Below are 18,607 nucleotides of genomic sequence, written 5' to 3'. Positions count from 1 at the left end.
TGTACACATGTATGTAAATGAAAAAACGACCTCTGTTGAACTTCTCTAGGAACTGGGGGAAGAGGAATAAAGGAGAATGATGGAAGGGGAGAATTCAAATATGACATATTGTAAGAACTTTTGTAAATGTCACATTGTACCCCCCCAGTACAACAACAATAATAAAATAAAAAGAAGGCTATATTATTTACTTGAATTTTCTGGATTTAAATGCTCTAATGGTTAGGTCAGAGAAAACATTAAGAAAAATGTAAGCTAATATCTAAAAACTATAATTCTCATTTACAAAACATTCTCAGGCTTAACTTAATATATGAAAATATTTTGTAATATTTTACATAACTAAAAAGGTAAGGCAATCCCATTAGTAAACGTAAAATAGAATTTGATTATGGAACAAATGTAGAATTTTAGGGTTGATAGAAATTTTCCTTTTTATTCTAGCTTCTTCTTTGGTTAGTATAAATGAGCTAATTGTTTTTCCTAAATTCTCCCTCTAGACTTTGTCTTTATGTGGCACACATAATGCTGAGAAGCACAAGTCACCTGTAATAAAGATGAGGAACTATAATGGTCTCATAATTGGAACAACCATGATTCTCATTGTGGCTAGTTTGTACCAACTTTGCTATAGACATTCATCTAAGTTTAAACTTTGTAGTCATACAACTGTATTATGAAATTAAAACAACATATTTCCATTTCAAATACTTAACTTTAGCCAATCCTTTATGCACTGGGAAAAAAGAAAAAAAAAGGAATGCTATTCCAATGAGAAAATGGCTTCTTTGGAAATTCTCAACATTTGTATGCCATGTACTTTCAAAGAATAAAATATTCAATATCTAATCAAATGATCCCAGACTAAAACTTATCCATTGCAGCTGGAGGTGTTTCTCTATTTAGAATAGTTTATTAAATTTTATTTGAGGGGAAAATAACTCGAGAGAAGCCAAGCTTCTCCCAGTAAGACCACTTTTCTCCTACATGCTGAAGGTAATTTTATAACACTCTATTAATGGAAAGATCTAAGCAAGATTAAGAGGCCTCTCCAGGTCCCTCCCACAGCCCAGCATGCACTGAAGTACTTTAAAGGAAATGTTTGCATTGGACTTCTCCCATGCATTAGCACTTAAATCTTTAAAATATCTTTGAAGAACCATCTGCTGCAAAGTTCCATTTTTAATGAAAAGGGAAAGGGGCAGTGATACCTGTCTCTGATACAGTAGGCATTTTTCTATGGTTCTAATTTGTTGTACCACAGAAAAAAAATCTTCAGAACAGAATTATTTTCATCGATAAGTTCATGAATCCACAAAAGCTATTTGTAATAATAAAAATCATGGAAAAAAGAAAATGGATATATTCTGTCAGTCAGTATGTCATTTTCTATCACTTTTGAGTTAGTTTTAATAATATAGAATGCATTAGTTTGTTGTTAATTCACAAATTCCTATGAAATCTTTATATTGGAGTTTTGAAATACTTATATTTGAAATAAAAGTTTGAAATCAATAGCATAAAACAAGAAAATAAAAATTAAGAAATCATTTCCAAATATACTCTTCTAGATATCAAGTTTCTTATACACAATCACAGCAATACTCCAACAAGCATTTGTCTGTTTTATTCTCTTCTCTAAATCTGGGCATTTTAGTGTCACAGGAAAAAAAGAATGACTTGTCATCTTCAAAGCATTATATAGAATGCATATTCTTAGGGCTATGAAGCAAACTATCCACCACCTACAATCTTATAAGGCCCTGGTTAAGTTACTATTTTCTTTGAGTCTTTGTTTCTATTTCATTAAAATTAAGAAAACAGGGATCTAGGCCACAGGATTGCTGAGCACTTTAAATATGCCAATACACGTTAAAAGACTGGCACATCCATAAACTTTAATCTAGATCATGCATAATACAATTTCAGTAATTTATTTCCCATGTTCTTCTCCATGGTTCTTTGGCCATAATTGCTCCAAAACATTTTTCTTTACAGAGACTAGAGTGACATCACAGAATTATCCCAAGGGGCAAATGTAAACTTCATAGACAGTCAAGAACTTCCCTGATTTAAGGAGTTAGGTGTTCTAACTTTCTCTCACTTTCATCAGTATCAGAAAACATGACCTAGTAATAACACCACAAGGCTTTCCTTTATAAGACAATGAGAATGTCTTGAAATCTGCTTCTTAGAGACTAATGCCCATGTATGTGACTAGAGAGTAATTTAAATTCATTTATTAAAAATCAAAAAGATTATACATATTCTGAAAATTTATTGTGAGGAATAAATATAAATCCAGTTGTCATTCAACTGATACTTCTTTGTATATTCTTTTCTAAGAAAACTAGTCCAAGGAAGATCTACTTCCAGAGAGCATATAAGAGCTTGTGGCAGAAAGATTAAAAACTGCAAAGAGGAAACCAAAGATAAGCTAGTAAAAACTATGAAGCATTGCTATGGAGAATAATAAAACAGATAAGGGCCATAGTCTCAAAAGGGACAAGCCCTACAAATTCTGAGATTAATTTCTGTAGCTACATTTTCTTACGGAGAGTTGTTGATTCTGGACTGGGGTTAAAAGAAAAAAAATGAGAATACAAGGTTTCCTTGGGAGAAGAGCCACTTTGGGAGACAGAAAAAACAGTAGGTCATAGTAATCTTGGAGGGCTGAAATTATAAAACTGGAAACTCAAAAGACAAAATGCCAGTGAGATTGGTGAGAAAATCTGAGGTTGGGTTTTCTCCCAAGATATGTTTAAAACCTAAAACTAGAGACACAACAGTCCAAGATGCTAATTTAATTCACCTTCTAAGATGAATTGAAATTGGAGTTTAAGATCATTCAACTGAGTAGCTCCAGCAAATACACAGGTTCTCAGTTGAACAACTAAACAACTGTGACCCAAGTCCTTGTTAACCTAAGCCAGATGAAACTCTATCACACTCAAACCACAGCACTGCTCACCCAAGTCAGTCTCTCACTGGGTTCAGGTGATTAATCCCCAATCTGCCCTATAGTAGAAAGTATGGAAACTCTGGAGAATGATGGAATCATGTGGATCCTTTGGTATTCCTTATAGATAATATCACAAATTTAATTTCAAAATTACCAGACGAAACAATACAGAGTTATAAACACAATCTGTGAGTTATGTGTGAAAATAGGGAAAACATGAAAATCGAATGAGAGAATAATATGTAGAAAAAATACAATGGGATTTCTGAGCTAAAAACTACAGTAAATTAAATTAAGATTGAAGAAAATTGTTTAAGAACTAACTGGGCACAGCTGAACATAAGTTAAGTTAGTTGGAAGATAGGTCAATAAGAAATACACAAACTTACACCAAAAGAAAAAAATTAATCTTAAAAGAGTAGAATTTTAAAATAGTGAGAGCCTAAGTGACTGGCGAGACAGTCTCACAAAGTTTACCATGTGGACATTTGGAATCCATTTCCAAATGAGTCTGAAATAATATTTTAGGAAATAATGGCCATGAGCTTGGAAAACTAATGAATGTCATCAAAGTACAGATTGAAGAAACTACAAACCTCAAGAGTATAAACAGAAGGAAAAGAAGACCTAGACATATCAAACCAAAATTGCTACAAACTGGAAAAAGAGGTAATTAAAAGCTACCAAAAAAAGGAAAAGTCATACTTTGCCTTCAAAGGAGCAATAATAATAATATCAAAAATGACTTTCTAGCAGAAGTAGAGAAAACCAGAAAAAATGCTGAATAGTTTCTATAAACATTGAAAGAGAAAAATAACCACTAATGAAGATTCCTACATTTAACAATCTTACCTTTCAAATAAAGGCAAAGACTTTGAGATAAATGAACTCTGAAAATTTGCTACTAACTTACTTGCCCTAAAAGAAAAATTAGAAGTTAATCTTCAAATAAAGGAAATAATCCCAGTTTACAACCTTAAAATAAAGTAAGGATAAAAAGTAAAGGAATGGGTAGGCATGTGGAGAAACAAAAGTGACTATGTACATGCTATTGTGTGGAATTGAAGACTTATGAAGAATTTCATCCTGATTTCCATTTTGCTTAATATTAATAATTCTTTCCATGTGTCATTATTTGTTCAGTAAGTGCTTTTACATGTACTATTTTGCCTCATAAGTCACAGCATTGGAATTGACTTGGTTGCTTTTGATATTGATTGTAACTCTTTACCTACCACATACACTTTACAATTCTATGACATTTTAAATAATATTCTCATCCTTAAAATTTTTGAACATTAATATAATTGATTAAGATTTATTCCTTCTAAATCCAAATGGCTAAAAAACACACATGAAAAAATGCACATCATCCCTGGCCATAAAGGAAATGCAAATCTAAACCACACTAAGGTTCCACCTCACTCCTGTTAGAATAGCTATCATCAAGAACACCACCAGGGAGATCCAAGATGATGATTAGGGTACAGAAGCAAAAACCTAACCCCATGACTCCCAAAACCTCCCTGAGACATTGGAGCCACACTTGAGTAATTTTTACTGTTTCTAGCCAAAATAATGACTGCCACCACACTAAGTGCAGGAAAAAATTCAAAGACTGACCCTCAAATCAGCCTATAATTGCACCTAACAGCTGCAAACCACTGTACAGCCAGCAAGACATATCTAGCCCCAGGGAAACACTCCTTCCCATAGCAATTTTTTTTTCTTTCCTTTTCTTTTCCTTCCTCCATCAAGTGGAAATAAAGCATCAATCAGAATCAAACTTTCAACATCCTGAACCCCTAGCCCATGGAAAGTGTCCTTACACCATGTTACACTGAGAAAATTTTGCAATATTTTTCATTGCCACCACCATCAGTTCCAAATCTGCCTGTGCATCAATTGACAGAACAAACAGATGAGTGCCAGAACTACACAGGACTCTCTTATCCACCCTCAGGAACATAAACCAGCACAGCCCCTGGGCAGACTGATCCCCCCGAAGAAAACTGAATAACAAACAGTGAACTGTAATCAAACATAGACAGTGGAGGAGGCAGGTGGACAACGGAAACTGCACCAGAGAAAGGGGGAGAGGCAAGGAGCTAAACTCACCACTGAACTAATAGTAAATAAACAAAGGAAAGGCAGCGAAGATGGAGAGTGGGCAGGCGATAAGCCACTCCCCAAAGCAGGGCAGGTAGTGGATCACGGAGATGATCTCCTGAGACAGAGAGCGGCATCCAAAACACAACTGCATTGCAAAACTGGAAAACAAACAGCAAACTATAATAAAACACAGACAGCAGAAGGGTCAGGTGGAACACTGAACCTGTCCCAGGGAAAGGGGGCAGGGCAAACAACTAAACTCCAAGTGGTGAACTCTCAGTAAACAAATACAGTGATAAGCCATCTCCAAAGCAGGGCAGGTAGTGGATTGCAGAGGTGATCTCCTGAACCAGAGGACAGCATACAAAACTGAACTGCCCCACCTACCTGGGGAAGAAGCTGACCAAACAGCTGCAGCTGAAGGATAACACAGCTATCAGCTGGGGAAATAATATCTCTTACCACCCTGAGCGATCTGGCAAACCTACCACACCTCACAATTTCAATTAAATTGGTAGACAGAAAAACAAAACACTACTCACAAGCCAATCACCTAGTGAGACCATGACAAAGTTTCTGCTTATATGCCAATACCAAGACTGGATGCTGGATGAGTAACTCCAGAGCTTAAACTAACATTGAAATTTTATTGTTCCTGAACCTGGTGGAATTTTTAATTTTTTTTCCCTCTTTTATTTTAAATTTATTTTTGTTTGTTTGATTGTTTTATTATTGTGGATTTTTATTTTTATTCCTATTTTTTCTACACTACCAACTTTACCATCACCATCTTCTTATCCCTACTCTTACCCCTTCATTCTCTATCCTTCTCCTATACTAAAATCCATTGCTCTCCTTCCCAACTACTCTTTCTACCCCTTCCCATCCACTCTCTCCCCCTGCCCTCACCTTTCCCTGCCATTCTCCCCCAACCTGTCACCAGACTACCCCTCCCTCCTACACCCACACCACCTACTGACCAACCTACTATACCAACTTTACACAACCCCAACCCCCAGCAATCCCTGGCACAAGCACCCTACACTACAACAAAAGAAATACACTCAAACACACACAAGGACTACACGACCCAGCAGACCCCACACTGCTTCTCCCACTCACCCACCTCACTTCCTACTTCCCCTTTTAGTGCCACCCTAACCAAATCCCAAAATTTCTATAGCTAGCCTAACAAATATTAACCCCTAACTCCCAATGGTTATAGATATTACCAGCAAGCGGTCTTCTATGTAATATATATGCAAATGGTTGTGAATTTGTTATTTTTCAGTTACATGTCCAGACCAGGGACAGAAATAGCACACCAAACTAACTAACAATCAGGACAGCCACAAAACAAAAATTAAAACAAGGAAGACAAAACAGGTAACTAAAACCACCAACTAGCCAATCAAGATTATAATTACACAGTACCAAGTGGAACAATGGGAAGAAGAAGAATGAATGGAAACTACTCTCCTCAAAATAATAATAATAATAATAATTTAATACAGGATTCAGAGGCAAATGAAGAAAATGGATATCTAGTTCCTGACCCCAAAAAAACAAAGACAAATGACACTAAGGAACCCAGTGATGCCCACAGAAATATCCTAAAAGAAGAAATCTTACAGGAAATTACTGTGAATTTCATGGAGAAGATACTAGACATGGTTAACCAAATATAAAAGATTCATTCAAGAAGTTTCAAGACACCAAAATAAAAAATATGAGAGGACACAGAAACAAATAAATGAACTCATAAAAGCCCTAAATAAGCACCAAAGTGAAACAGAGAACGCTATAATTAGATAAATGAATTAAATATGAAAATAAAAAATTAAAGAGGAAGTGACCAAGATATGGAAAACCACAAAAAAAAGAATCAAACAAAAACACAAGCCACAGTGGAGAGCTATTCCAGCAAACTAGAACTAGTGGAAGACAGATTCTCAGAACATGAAGATAAAATAGAAATTAAGGAAAAAACTGAAGAAAAAACTCAAGATTTGTGAAAGGAATATGCTTTCCTCACCAACTACATCAAAAAACCAAACCTGACAATCATGGGCATTGAAGAAGTAGAAGAGGTCCAAGCAAAAGGATTCATAATATATCAAATAAAATAATAACAGAAAATTACCCAAATCTTGAGAAAATTTTGCCCATTCATATACGGTAAGCCTCCAGGACATCAAAGAGACCTGACCAAAATAGAACCTTCCAACAGTATATTAGCATTAAAACAACAAGCACAGAGAAAAGAGAAAGAATACTGCAGGTTGTAAGAGAGAAAAAACAAAAAACAATATAAAGTTAAACCCATGAAAATCACAGGGGATTTCTCAATGGAAACCTTAAAACCAAGAAGGGCATGGAGTGAGGGATTTTGGGCACTGAGTGAAAATTCAACCCTCGTATACTCTACCCAGTCAAACTTTCATTAAAAATAGATGGAGCAATAAAAATGTTCCACAATAAGCAGAAACTAAAACAATATATGACCACCAAGCCATCACTACAAAAATTCTCCAAGGAATTCTGCACACAGAAGATGAAAGCAAACAAAACCACAAGATGATGGGAAGTATCAAACCACAGGTGAAGTAAAGACAGGAATCAGAGAGAGCATTGATTGAGCTGCACACAATCTAATCCTTAAACAACAAAAGAAAGCCAACTAAATGGCAGGAATCATCACATACTTATCAATATTAACACTGAATGTCAATAGATTCAACTTCCCACCAAAAGACACTGTTTGGCAAACTGGATTAAAAAAGAAGATCCAACAATCTGTTGTTTACAGGAAACCCATCTCATTGACAGAAGCAAGCACTGGCTTAGGGTAAAAGGCAGGAAGAAGATTTACCAAGCCAATGGCCCTCCAAAACAGGCAAGAGTAGCAATAGTTATATTAGGCAAAGTAGACTTCAAGCTTACATTGATCAAATGAGATAAAGAAGGACACTTCATACCAATAAAAGGGAAAATACAACAAAAGGAAATAACAATTATCAACCTATATGTACCCAATTTCAGTGTACCCAATTTCACTAAACATAGCTTAAAGGACTTAAAAGCACATATAGACAATAACAGAGTGATAGTGGGAGACTTTAATATCCCCAATCACCAATACATAGGTCATCCAAACAAAAAAAAAATTCATAAAGAAATTCTAGAACTAAATCACACCATAGAGCAAATGGACATAGTTGATGTCTACAGAATATTTCATCCAACTTCTGCACAATAAATATTCTTCTCATCAGCCCATGGAACTTTTTCCAAAATTGATCACATCTTAAGGCAAAAGCAAGCCTTAGCAAATATAAGAAAATAGAAATAATCCCCTGCATTCTATCTGATCACAATGCATTAAAACTAGAACTCAACAACAAAAACAACAGCAGAAAATATGCAAAAATTTGGAAGCTGAATGACACATTGCTCAATGATCAGTGGGTCATTGATGAAATAAAGAGAAAATTAAAAGTTTCCTGGAAGTTAATGAAAATGAAAACATGACCTACCTGAATCTATGGGAAACAATAAAGGCAGTCTGAAGAGGAACATTTATAGCCATGAGTGCATATATTAAAAGGAAAGAAAGATCTCAAATAAATGACCTAATGCTACATCTCAAACTCATAGAAAAACAAGAACAAGGAAAACCCAAATCAAGCTGAAGGAGAGAAATAATAAACAGAAGGGAAAAAATTAATGAAATAGAGACCAAAAAAAACCATACAAAGAATTAATGAAACAAAAAACTGGTTCTTTGAGAACATAAACAAGATTGACAAACCCCTGGCAAATATGACCAAAACGAGGAGGGAAAAGACCCAAATCAGTAAAATCAGAAACACAAAAGGGGAGATAACAACAAACACCAAGGAAATCCAGGGAATCTTTAGAGACTACTTTGAGAATCTATAATCTAATAAATTTGAAAATCATGAAGACATGGACAAATTTCTAGATACTTATGACCATCTAAAATTGAACCAAGAGGATATTAAGCATATAAACAGTCCATAACATGAAATGTAATTGAAGAAGTAATAAAGAGTCTCTCAAAAAAGATAAGTCCTGGATCTGAAGGATTCTCTGCTCAATTCTATCAGATCTTTAAAGAAGAACTAATACCAACTCTCCTTAAACTTTTCCATGAAATAGAAAGGGAAGGAATAGTGCCTAACTCATTTTATGAAACCAGTATTACACTTATCCCCAAACCAGACAAAGACACATCCAAGAAAGAGAACTATAGGCCAATCTTCTTAATGAACATCATTGCAAAGTCCTCAGTAAAATAATGGCAAACTGAATCTAACAACATATCAGAAAGATCAAGTTGGCTTCATCCCAGGGATACAGGGGTCATTCATCATATGCAAATCAATAAATGTAATACAGCACATTAATAGAAGCAAAGACAAAAGCCACTTGATCATCTCAATAGATCCAAAAAAAACTTTGATGAGATTCAACACCACTTCATGATAAAATCTCTAAGAAAGTTAGGAGTAGAAGGAATGTACCACAACATTACAAAGGCTATATATGACAAACTTATAGCAAACATAATACTTAATGGAGAAAAACTAAAACCATTTCCCATAAAATCAGTAATGAGACCAGGTGTACTCTCTCCCCACTCCTATTCAACATAGTTCTGGAATTCCTAGCTAGAGCAATAAGGCAAGAAGAAGAAATAAAAGGAATACAAAGAGGTAAAAAAAAAAAAAACAAAAAACAGTCAAAGTATCCCTATTTGCAGATGGCATGATCTTATACCTCCAAGACCCAAAAACTCTACCTAATACCTCCTAGACACCATAAATAGCTTCAGTAATGTGGCAGAATACAAAATCAACTTACAAAAATCATTAGCTTTTCTATACACCAACAATGAACAAATTGAGAGAGAATATAGGAAACCAATTCCATTTACAATAACCTCAAAAGAAACTCAAATACCTCAGAGTAAACTTTAAAAAGCATGTGAATGACCTCTATAAGGAGAACTACAAACCTCTAAAGTAGAGATTGAGGAAGACAACAGAAGGTAGAAAGATCTCCAGTGCTCATGGATTGGTAAAATCAACATAGTAAAAAATGGCTCTACTACCAAAAGCAATCTACATGTTTAGTGGAATTCACATCAAAATTCCAATGACATTCATTACAGAGATTGAAGAATCTACACTAAAGTTCATTTGGAATCACAAGAGAACAAAAAGAGCAATGATGGAGGTATCACAATACCCGACTTCAAACTGTATTTCAGAGCCATAGCAATTAAAACAGCATGATACTTGCGTAAAAAAAGACATGAAGACCAGTTCGACAGAATAGAGGACCCAGATATGAATCCACACAGGTATGCCCACCTTATTTTTGACAAAGACACCAATAATATATGATGGAGAGCATACAGCCTCTTCAAAAAATTTTGCTGGGAAAAGTGATTACCCACCTGCAGAAAACTGAAACTAGATCCATGTCTATCACCCTGTACTGGTATCAACTCAAAGTGATAAAAGACCTTAATATAAGACCTAAAACGCTGAAGTTAGTACATCAAAGCAGGGAAAACTCTGGAAGTAACAGGTATAGGCAAGGACTTCCTCAATAGAACCCCAGCAGCTCAGCAACTAAGAGAAAGGATGGATAAATGGGACTACATGAAATTAAAAGGCTTCTGCATAACAAAAGAAATGGTCTCTAAACTGAAGAGACCACCTGCAGAGTGGGTGAAAATATTCACTGGCTATGCATCAGACAAAGGACTGATAACCAGAATATACAAGGAGCTCAAAAAGCTAAATTCCCCCAAAATCAATAAACCAATAAAGAAGTGGGCAACTGAACTAAACAGAACTTTTTCAAAGGAAGAATTTCAAATGGACAAAAAAAACATGAAAAAATGCTTACCACCCCTAGCCATAAAGGAAATGCAAATCAAAATCACACTAAGATTCCATATCACTCCTGTTAGAATAGCTATCATTAAGAACACCAACAACATCAGGTGTTGGCGAGGATGTGGGGAAAAGGAACTTTTATACACTGCTGATAGCAATGTAAGCTAGTACAACCACTTGTGAAATCAATATGGAGCCTTCTTAAAAAACTAAACAAACTTGCCATATGATCTAGCAATACCACTCCTAGGGTATACCCAAAGGAATGTGAATCAGGTTATTTCAAAAGCACCTGCACACCCATGTTTATTGCAGCACTATTCACAATAGCCAAGTTATGGAAACAGCCAAGATGCCCCACTACTGATGAATGGATTTGGAAACTATGGTATTTATACACAATGGAATTTTACTCAACCACAAAGAAGAATGAAAATTTGTCATTTGCAAGTAAATAGGTGGAACAGTAAAACATCATCTTAAGCTGAGATAGCCAGGCTCTAAGGCCTTAATTTTGTTCTCCCTCATGTGTGGACTTTAGACCTAAAATAATTGCAATAATATTATTGGACATGGTTCACAAACTAAGGAGAGACATATACAGGAGGAATAGGGAAAGGTAGGAAACCCAAAACTTGAAAGTGTTTGATGTGTCCACTGTAGAGGAGCAAATAAAGTATCCCTCATATGCGGATAATTGACCTACAACAAATGAAGCAATATTATGGACACAGTTCATACTAAGGGGAAACCCAAAACCTTAGTGTGGTTGATATGCTCCTTGCACAGGAATGAATGCAGAAATCTTAATATGGCTAGGGCCACCATGGGAAGGGGAGTAGGAAAGAGTGAAGAGGTCTGGTAGAGATAAACCAATTGGGGTTGTAATACATATGTACATGGAAACAACACAAAGAATCTCCCTGTATAGCTATCTTTATCTCAAACTAGCAAAAATGCCATGTTTCTCTAATTATGTTTTACGTTTTTTCTTCTACAAAATCAGAGAACAGGGGAGCAGAAGAGGTTCTCCCCAGGATGGTGGGGTTGGACACCTGGGGAAGGGGGAAAATGGTGGGGAAAGGGATAGGAGGGTGAATAAGGTGCAAATAATGTATACACATGAATGTAAATGCAAAAAGGATGTTGAAACTATTCCAGGAATTAGGGGATGGGGGATGAAAGAAAGCAGTGGAGAGGGTAAATTCAAGTATGATATATTTGATACATTGTAAAATCTTTTGTAAATATTCCAATGTATCCCCACCCAGCACAACAACAACAACAATAATAATAATAAAATTTATTCCTTTTATTTCTTATTACATACTCATTATATTTTTATCCCAGGCTTAAAATATATCTGTTCCTGTGTGTATGTGTGTACATCTAACACATATACAATTTTTCTGATGATTTTCCTTAAATATTTAAAATGTCAAAACATACTTAAACACATCACTATTTAGTGTATGTCATATCTCTAGCTGAATTTATCTTGGAAAAAGCTTCTGAGTTCTTTCTTAATCTTTTCACAGCACCTCCATGTTGATATTATCTGTTATTTGTTTCATTTGTTAAATTATTTGATATTATGTGTCAAGAAATGTTCAGAATTAACTTTTTATTTATTTATTTATATTGTTGTGCTGGGGGGTGCATTGTGACAGTTACAAAAGTTTTTACAATATATCATAATTGAACTCACCTCCTCTATCAGTCTTCTTTATCTTCCCTACCCCCATTCCTGGAACAGTTTCAATAGGTCTCATTTTTCCATTTTCATACATGAGTACATAATATTTTTACTACATTTGCCCTCTTACACCCTTTTCTCACATCCTGCCCTTTTCCATTGGTACCAAACTTCCAGACAGGTCCTGTTCTGTCCTCATGTTTTCTGTTTCTGTTTTAAAAAATGATGTATTTGTTTAAGATAGCTATTCAGGAAGTTTACTTGTGACATTTCCATGTATAAATAACACTGGGGTATCTGTGCACTGGCATTTATCTTTATCTTATTAATTATTTCTCAGGTTTTTTTCATTTTCCTGGGATACATTTTATAGCATTTGTTGTAGTGATTCATGCTTCTAAGGCTCTTTTTTTGGGTTGGAAATCCTATAAGTAGATTTGGGAATACTAGCTCTATTTGTAGTGATTTAGGGAAAGGTATGAAGTGCTCCTGGGTTTGGTGCAATTACACATTCATTTTATAGGAATCTCCTACCTGTAGAATGTCATTATTTGCCTGGTCAGAACCCTTCATTTCCACTACAAAAGCCTTCACTTGCAATTTCAAAGTACTATTGCAAAAATACTTAAAGTAAGGAAAACTGATTGGTACCAATTCTCTGGATTTTGTTCCTCTAAAAGCACCATTCCTTTTCCTCCTCCTATGTAAAACTTACTTCTACTTCATCAGCATGTGCTTATCATGCATCTTTTCTAATTTATTTCTTGTCTCCATCAATTTCTACAATCAGTTGTCTGCTAAACCTACTTATTAATGTTGTACAGATCAAATGAAACTGCTTTTAAAATTCACATTGTACATGTCATTTCTAGGGCTCTAGAGTTTGAGTAAGCAGTCTTTTGATAGAATCTCTTAATTATTAAGTTTTAGTTACTGATAAAGAAAAATAAAAATAGTTTAATGGAATAATAATATAACAAATGCTCATGTTTTGAGTGCTAATTGATGTATTTCTACTTTAGTTTCAAACATGGGTATTATGGATTAAATTACATCCTTCCCAAAACTTTCATGTCAAATTCCTAAACCCCAATGTGTTTGGTGATAAAACCTTTAGGAATTGATTAAGTTCCTAAGTATAGGGCTCTAATACAATAGGTACCCTTTAAAACGAACAAAAAAGAAGAGACACCAGAGATCTCTGTCATCTAATATACATAGCAAAGCAACAACAACAAAACTAGTCCTGAGAAAACACAGCAGGAAGGTAGATATCTGCAAGCCAAAAAAGGAGGAGTCACCAGATGCCAATGCTGCTGACCCCTTGATCTTGAACATTCAACCTTTAGAATGCTAAGAAAATAAATTTTTGATGTACAACCACCCAGTCTTTGTCATTGTACCATGGTCTCCTGAACAAAGTAATACACTGGGCAGGAGTTCAAGTTGTATATTCAAGTACCTGTTTATGTTGCCCTAGAACTGATAGAATATGTAAGGATTTCCAAATCATGAAAGAAAAAATAAAGTTGATTAAATCAATATTGGCATAGCATAATATTATATAATGTATCACAAAATAGTATTTAGCAATCTCCTAAATTACATTCACATTTTTTCTGTTTGACATAAAATACATAATTTCAGAGATAATGAAATAGTGCTATAGGCCTTATTTTGGTCATACTGATTTCACTCTCCTATTACATTTCATAATACTATCCTCATTAAGAAGTTTGTATAATATTACATTTATACAACTTCTCTGCCTTTAAAAATTTTACCTGGTCTATAGCATACACTATCATGCTTCTTGATATTCCTCCATTGCTTAGTAAACAATGGTTTAATTGAATTTGGCTTCAAGCAAATAAAGTCATACCTAAAGTTATTTTCACACAAATAGTTCAATTATCCCCCTTTCAAATTTCTGAAGTGCTTGGTTTCTTTGAACTTATTTTCAGTTGTCTCCTACAAAAGGTTGCTGAATTCCTTCACATTTTCTTTGCCTATTCCAGTTGTTATAAACTTTAACTCTGATTGGGACCTTGGTTACTGAATGAAAGAACACACTCTGCTCACTTGATGCACCTCCTTTGAAAGACATCTAGTTACAGGGCTCAAGAGGAACTCTACCCACAAACTAATCCTACAGTATTAGCAGGAGACTTACCTTGAATCTTTGTAAGTTTCTAGGAAATGAGTGACATGGAAAGAAGTACCAATTTATCTGAGCCCTCCTAAGCAAAAGTAAAATAATATAAACCTGTCCAGACATGTGTGAGTCTGTTTTAAATATAATCCAATAATACTGATTCATATTTCCTGGTAAGTGCAGGTACTGACCTAGGAAAAAATATGATGTAGTTAAGATTATGATCTTCCATTTGAAAGATGTGTCTAATGTATTTTCTGTCCATAAAGCTTCAGCTATTATAATATGCCCAATTAAGTTTGGGTAGAGTAAGGCAGATAGATTGGAAATTTGAGTAGGAACAAATGGTAGGATAAAGTTCAAAGAACCAACAAAGAAGCTGGGCAGGTGGTTATGGCCCAGGGAAATAATATGGCAGATGAAAAGTCCCAATTTATGTTGAGCATTTGTTTAGTACATGATAGTAATTTGCCAGGGAAATAATAATGAAGTTCTCCAGCTTTGATGTCAAAAAACCTGAGCTAAAATCCTCCATGTTCCACATTTTATTGTCACTATCCTTGAAAGCTTTTGTTTTCTCTTTTTTAAGACAATGGTAATAATAAAATCTAAGTCAGCTATTATGAGAATTAAATGCAATTATACAGTTAAATAAGCTTTTCTTATTAGCTGTTATCATTACAACTCACTGAAGTCAGACAAAATAAACAAGTGAACAAGTAAGCTTCCACAGTGACAGATTAGAATAGTTGATTCAAATTGGGAATAAAAATTAGGAAGCTCAACTGACAGGAAACAACTTCCACCCTAAGATACTTTATCCAGCAAAGCTATCACTCAAAATTGAAAAAGGAATAAAAACCTTCCATGATAAACAAAAACTAAAACAATACATGACCACTAAACCACCACTACAGAAGAAACTAAAAGGAATCCTACATACAGAAGGTGAAAACAAACATAGCCATGAATGGATGGGAATAATGAAACCTCAAGAGAAGACCAGATAAGTAATCATAGAGAAGCATAGAATTAGTTGCACACGTACAAACCCTTACACAATGAAAACAACTAAATGGCTGGAACCACAACACATGTCTCAATATTAACATTAAATGTTAATGGCCTCAACTCCCCCATCAAAAGACAAACTGTATTAAAAAGGAAGACTGACAATCCATTGTTTACAAGAAACCCACCTTACAGACAGAAACAAACACTGAGTTAGAGAAAAAGGGTGGAAGAAGTTTTACCAAGCTAATGGCCCCTGAAAACAGGCAGAAGTAACAAAACTTATATAAAATAAAGCAAATATCAAACCTAGTTAGTCAGAAGAGACAAAGAGAGTCACTTCATATTAATAAAAGGAGCAATACTACAAGAGAAAATAACAATCATTAACTATATGCACCCAAAGTCAGTTCACCCAACTTCATTAAGCAAGCACTACTGGACTTAAAAAAAACAGGTAGACCTCTATCTGTCAATACTCCTCTCTCAACAATAGATAGGTCATCCAGATAAAAACATCAACAAAGAAACTCCAGAATTGAATGACACCATAGATCTAACTCACCTAACAGATGTCTAGAGTATTCCATCCTGCAACAGCACAATACACATTTCTCTCAGCAGCCCATGGAATTTTCTGCAAAATAAACAATATTTTAGGTCACAAAGCAAGTTTTAACAAATTTAAGAAAATTGAAATAATCACCTCATACTGTGTGACCACAGTAAAATAAAACTAGAGTTCAACAATAAAAGAAATAACAGAAAATATGCAAACAACTGGAGCCTGAACAACATGTTGCTCTATCATGGGTCAGTCATTGAAGAAATAAGCAAAGAAGTCCGAAGGTTTCTGGAACTTTATGGGACACGCCAAAGGCAGTCCTGAGGAGAAAGTTTATAGCCATGAGTGCATATATTAAAAACACAGAAAGATCTCAAATTAATGACCTAATGCTGCATGCTGCATCTCAAACTCCCAGGAAAAACAAGAGCAAGCCAAACCCAAAACTAGCAGAAAGAGAGAAATAATAAAAATATGGGTCAAAATCAACAAAATTGAGACCAAAAAAAAAAAAAAATACCAAGAATCAGCAAAACAAAAAGCTGGTTCTTTTTGTCAGAATAGTGACAGAAGCAATGACAAAAACCACATGATCATCTCCACAGATGAAGAAAAAAACCTTTGAAAAAAATTCAACATTCTTTCATGATTAAAGTTGTAATGAAACTGGGAATAGAAGGAAAGTACCTCACCATAATAATGGCTATGTATGACAAGCTTTTAGTCAAAACTTACTAAGTGGGGAAAAAATGAAAACAGTCCCTCCAATGTAAGGAACAAGACAAGGGTGTCCACTCTCTCTACTCTTATTCAACATAATCTTGGAATTCCACATGAAATTCAAAAGCTCTGCACAACAAAAGAAATGGTCTCTAAATTGAAGAGGCTATGCACAGAGTGGGAGAAAGTCTTTGCCAGCTCTACTTTTAACAAGGGTTTGATAACTCAAACATATAGGGAGCTGAAAAAAAAACTAAACTTCCCAAAATTCAGTGACCCAAAAAAGAAATGGACAAAAGAACTGAAGAGAGTTTTCTCAAAGGAAGAAATCCAAATGGCTAAAAACCACATGAAGAAATGCTCAACATCCCTGGCCATAAAAGAAATGCAAATTAAAACCACACTACAATTCCACCTCACTCCTATCAGAATGACCATCATCAAGAACACCAACAACAACAAACGGTGAGGATGTGGAGAAAAGAAAAAGGAACCCTCATACACTGCTTGTGAGAATGTAAATCAGTACAACTATGGAAAGCAGCATAGAGTTTTCTCAAAAAACTAAAAATATAACTGCCACATGACCCAGCAATTCCACTTTTAGAGACACATCCAAAGGAATATGAATCAGGTTATAACAAAGGCACCTGCACACCCATATTTATTGCAGCTTTATTCACAATAGATAAGCTATGGAAACAGCCAAGATGCCCCACTACTGACAAATGAATTAAGAAAATGTGATATTTGTACACAATGGAATTCTATTCAGCCACAAAAAAGAATGAAATTTTGTCATTTGCAGGTAAATGGACGAAATTGGAGAACATCATCTTAAATGAAGTTAGCCAAGTTCAGCAGGCCAAAAGCCACACTTGCTCTTATATTGAGAATCTAGACCTAATACAAATGTAGCAATATTATGAAAAGCAGGATACACCAAGGGGAGGTCACACACAAGAGGGGAATGGTAAAAGAAAGAAGTTAAGGTGAATATGGTTGAAATACTCTCCATACAAGAATGAATATAGATTTTCAAAACTGGTTGAAACAACCATAAGAAAGGGACTAAAGTAGAAAGAAATAAAATTGAGTAAATGAACCAAATCAGATTATAATACATAAATGCATGGCAGTGCCATCAGGAAACTCCCAGTGTAGCTACCTTAAACAAGCAAAAATGTCATTTCTTTTTCCTCTCTTTTGCAAAATCAGAGAATAGGAGGGTGGAATAGGTCCTGCCTGGGGGTGTTAGTACCAGTGGGAGAGGCAAGAAAGTTGGAAAAGGGTGTAGGAGGGTGAATATAGTGCAAATACTGTGTATACATGAATGTATATGGGAAAAAGATACCTTTTGAAACTATTTCTCCAGTGGGGGAAGGGGGAGATAAAGGAGAATGGTGGAGAGGGTGAATTCAAGTATCATATATTTGATGATATATTACAAGAA

Source organism: Castor canadensis, chromosome 7 (genome assembly GCF_047511655.1).
Source record: "Castor canadensis chromosome 7, mCasCan1.hap1v2, whole genome shotgun sequence".
NCBI classification, from domain to species: domain Eukaryota; kingdom Metazoa; phylum Chordata; class Mammalia; order Rodentia; family Castoridae; genus Castor; species Castor canadensis.
Note: the sequence above shows the minus strand (reverse complement) of the source record.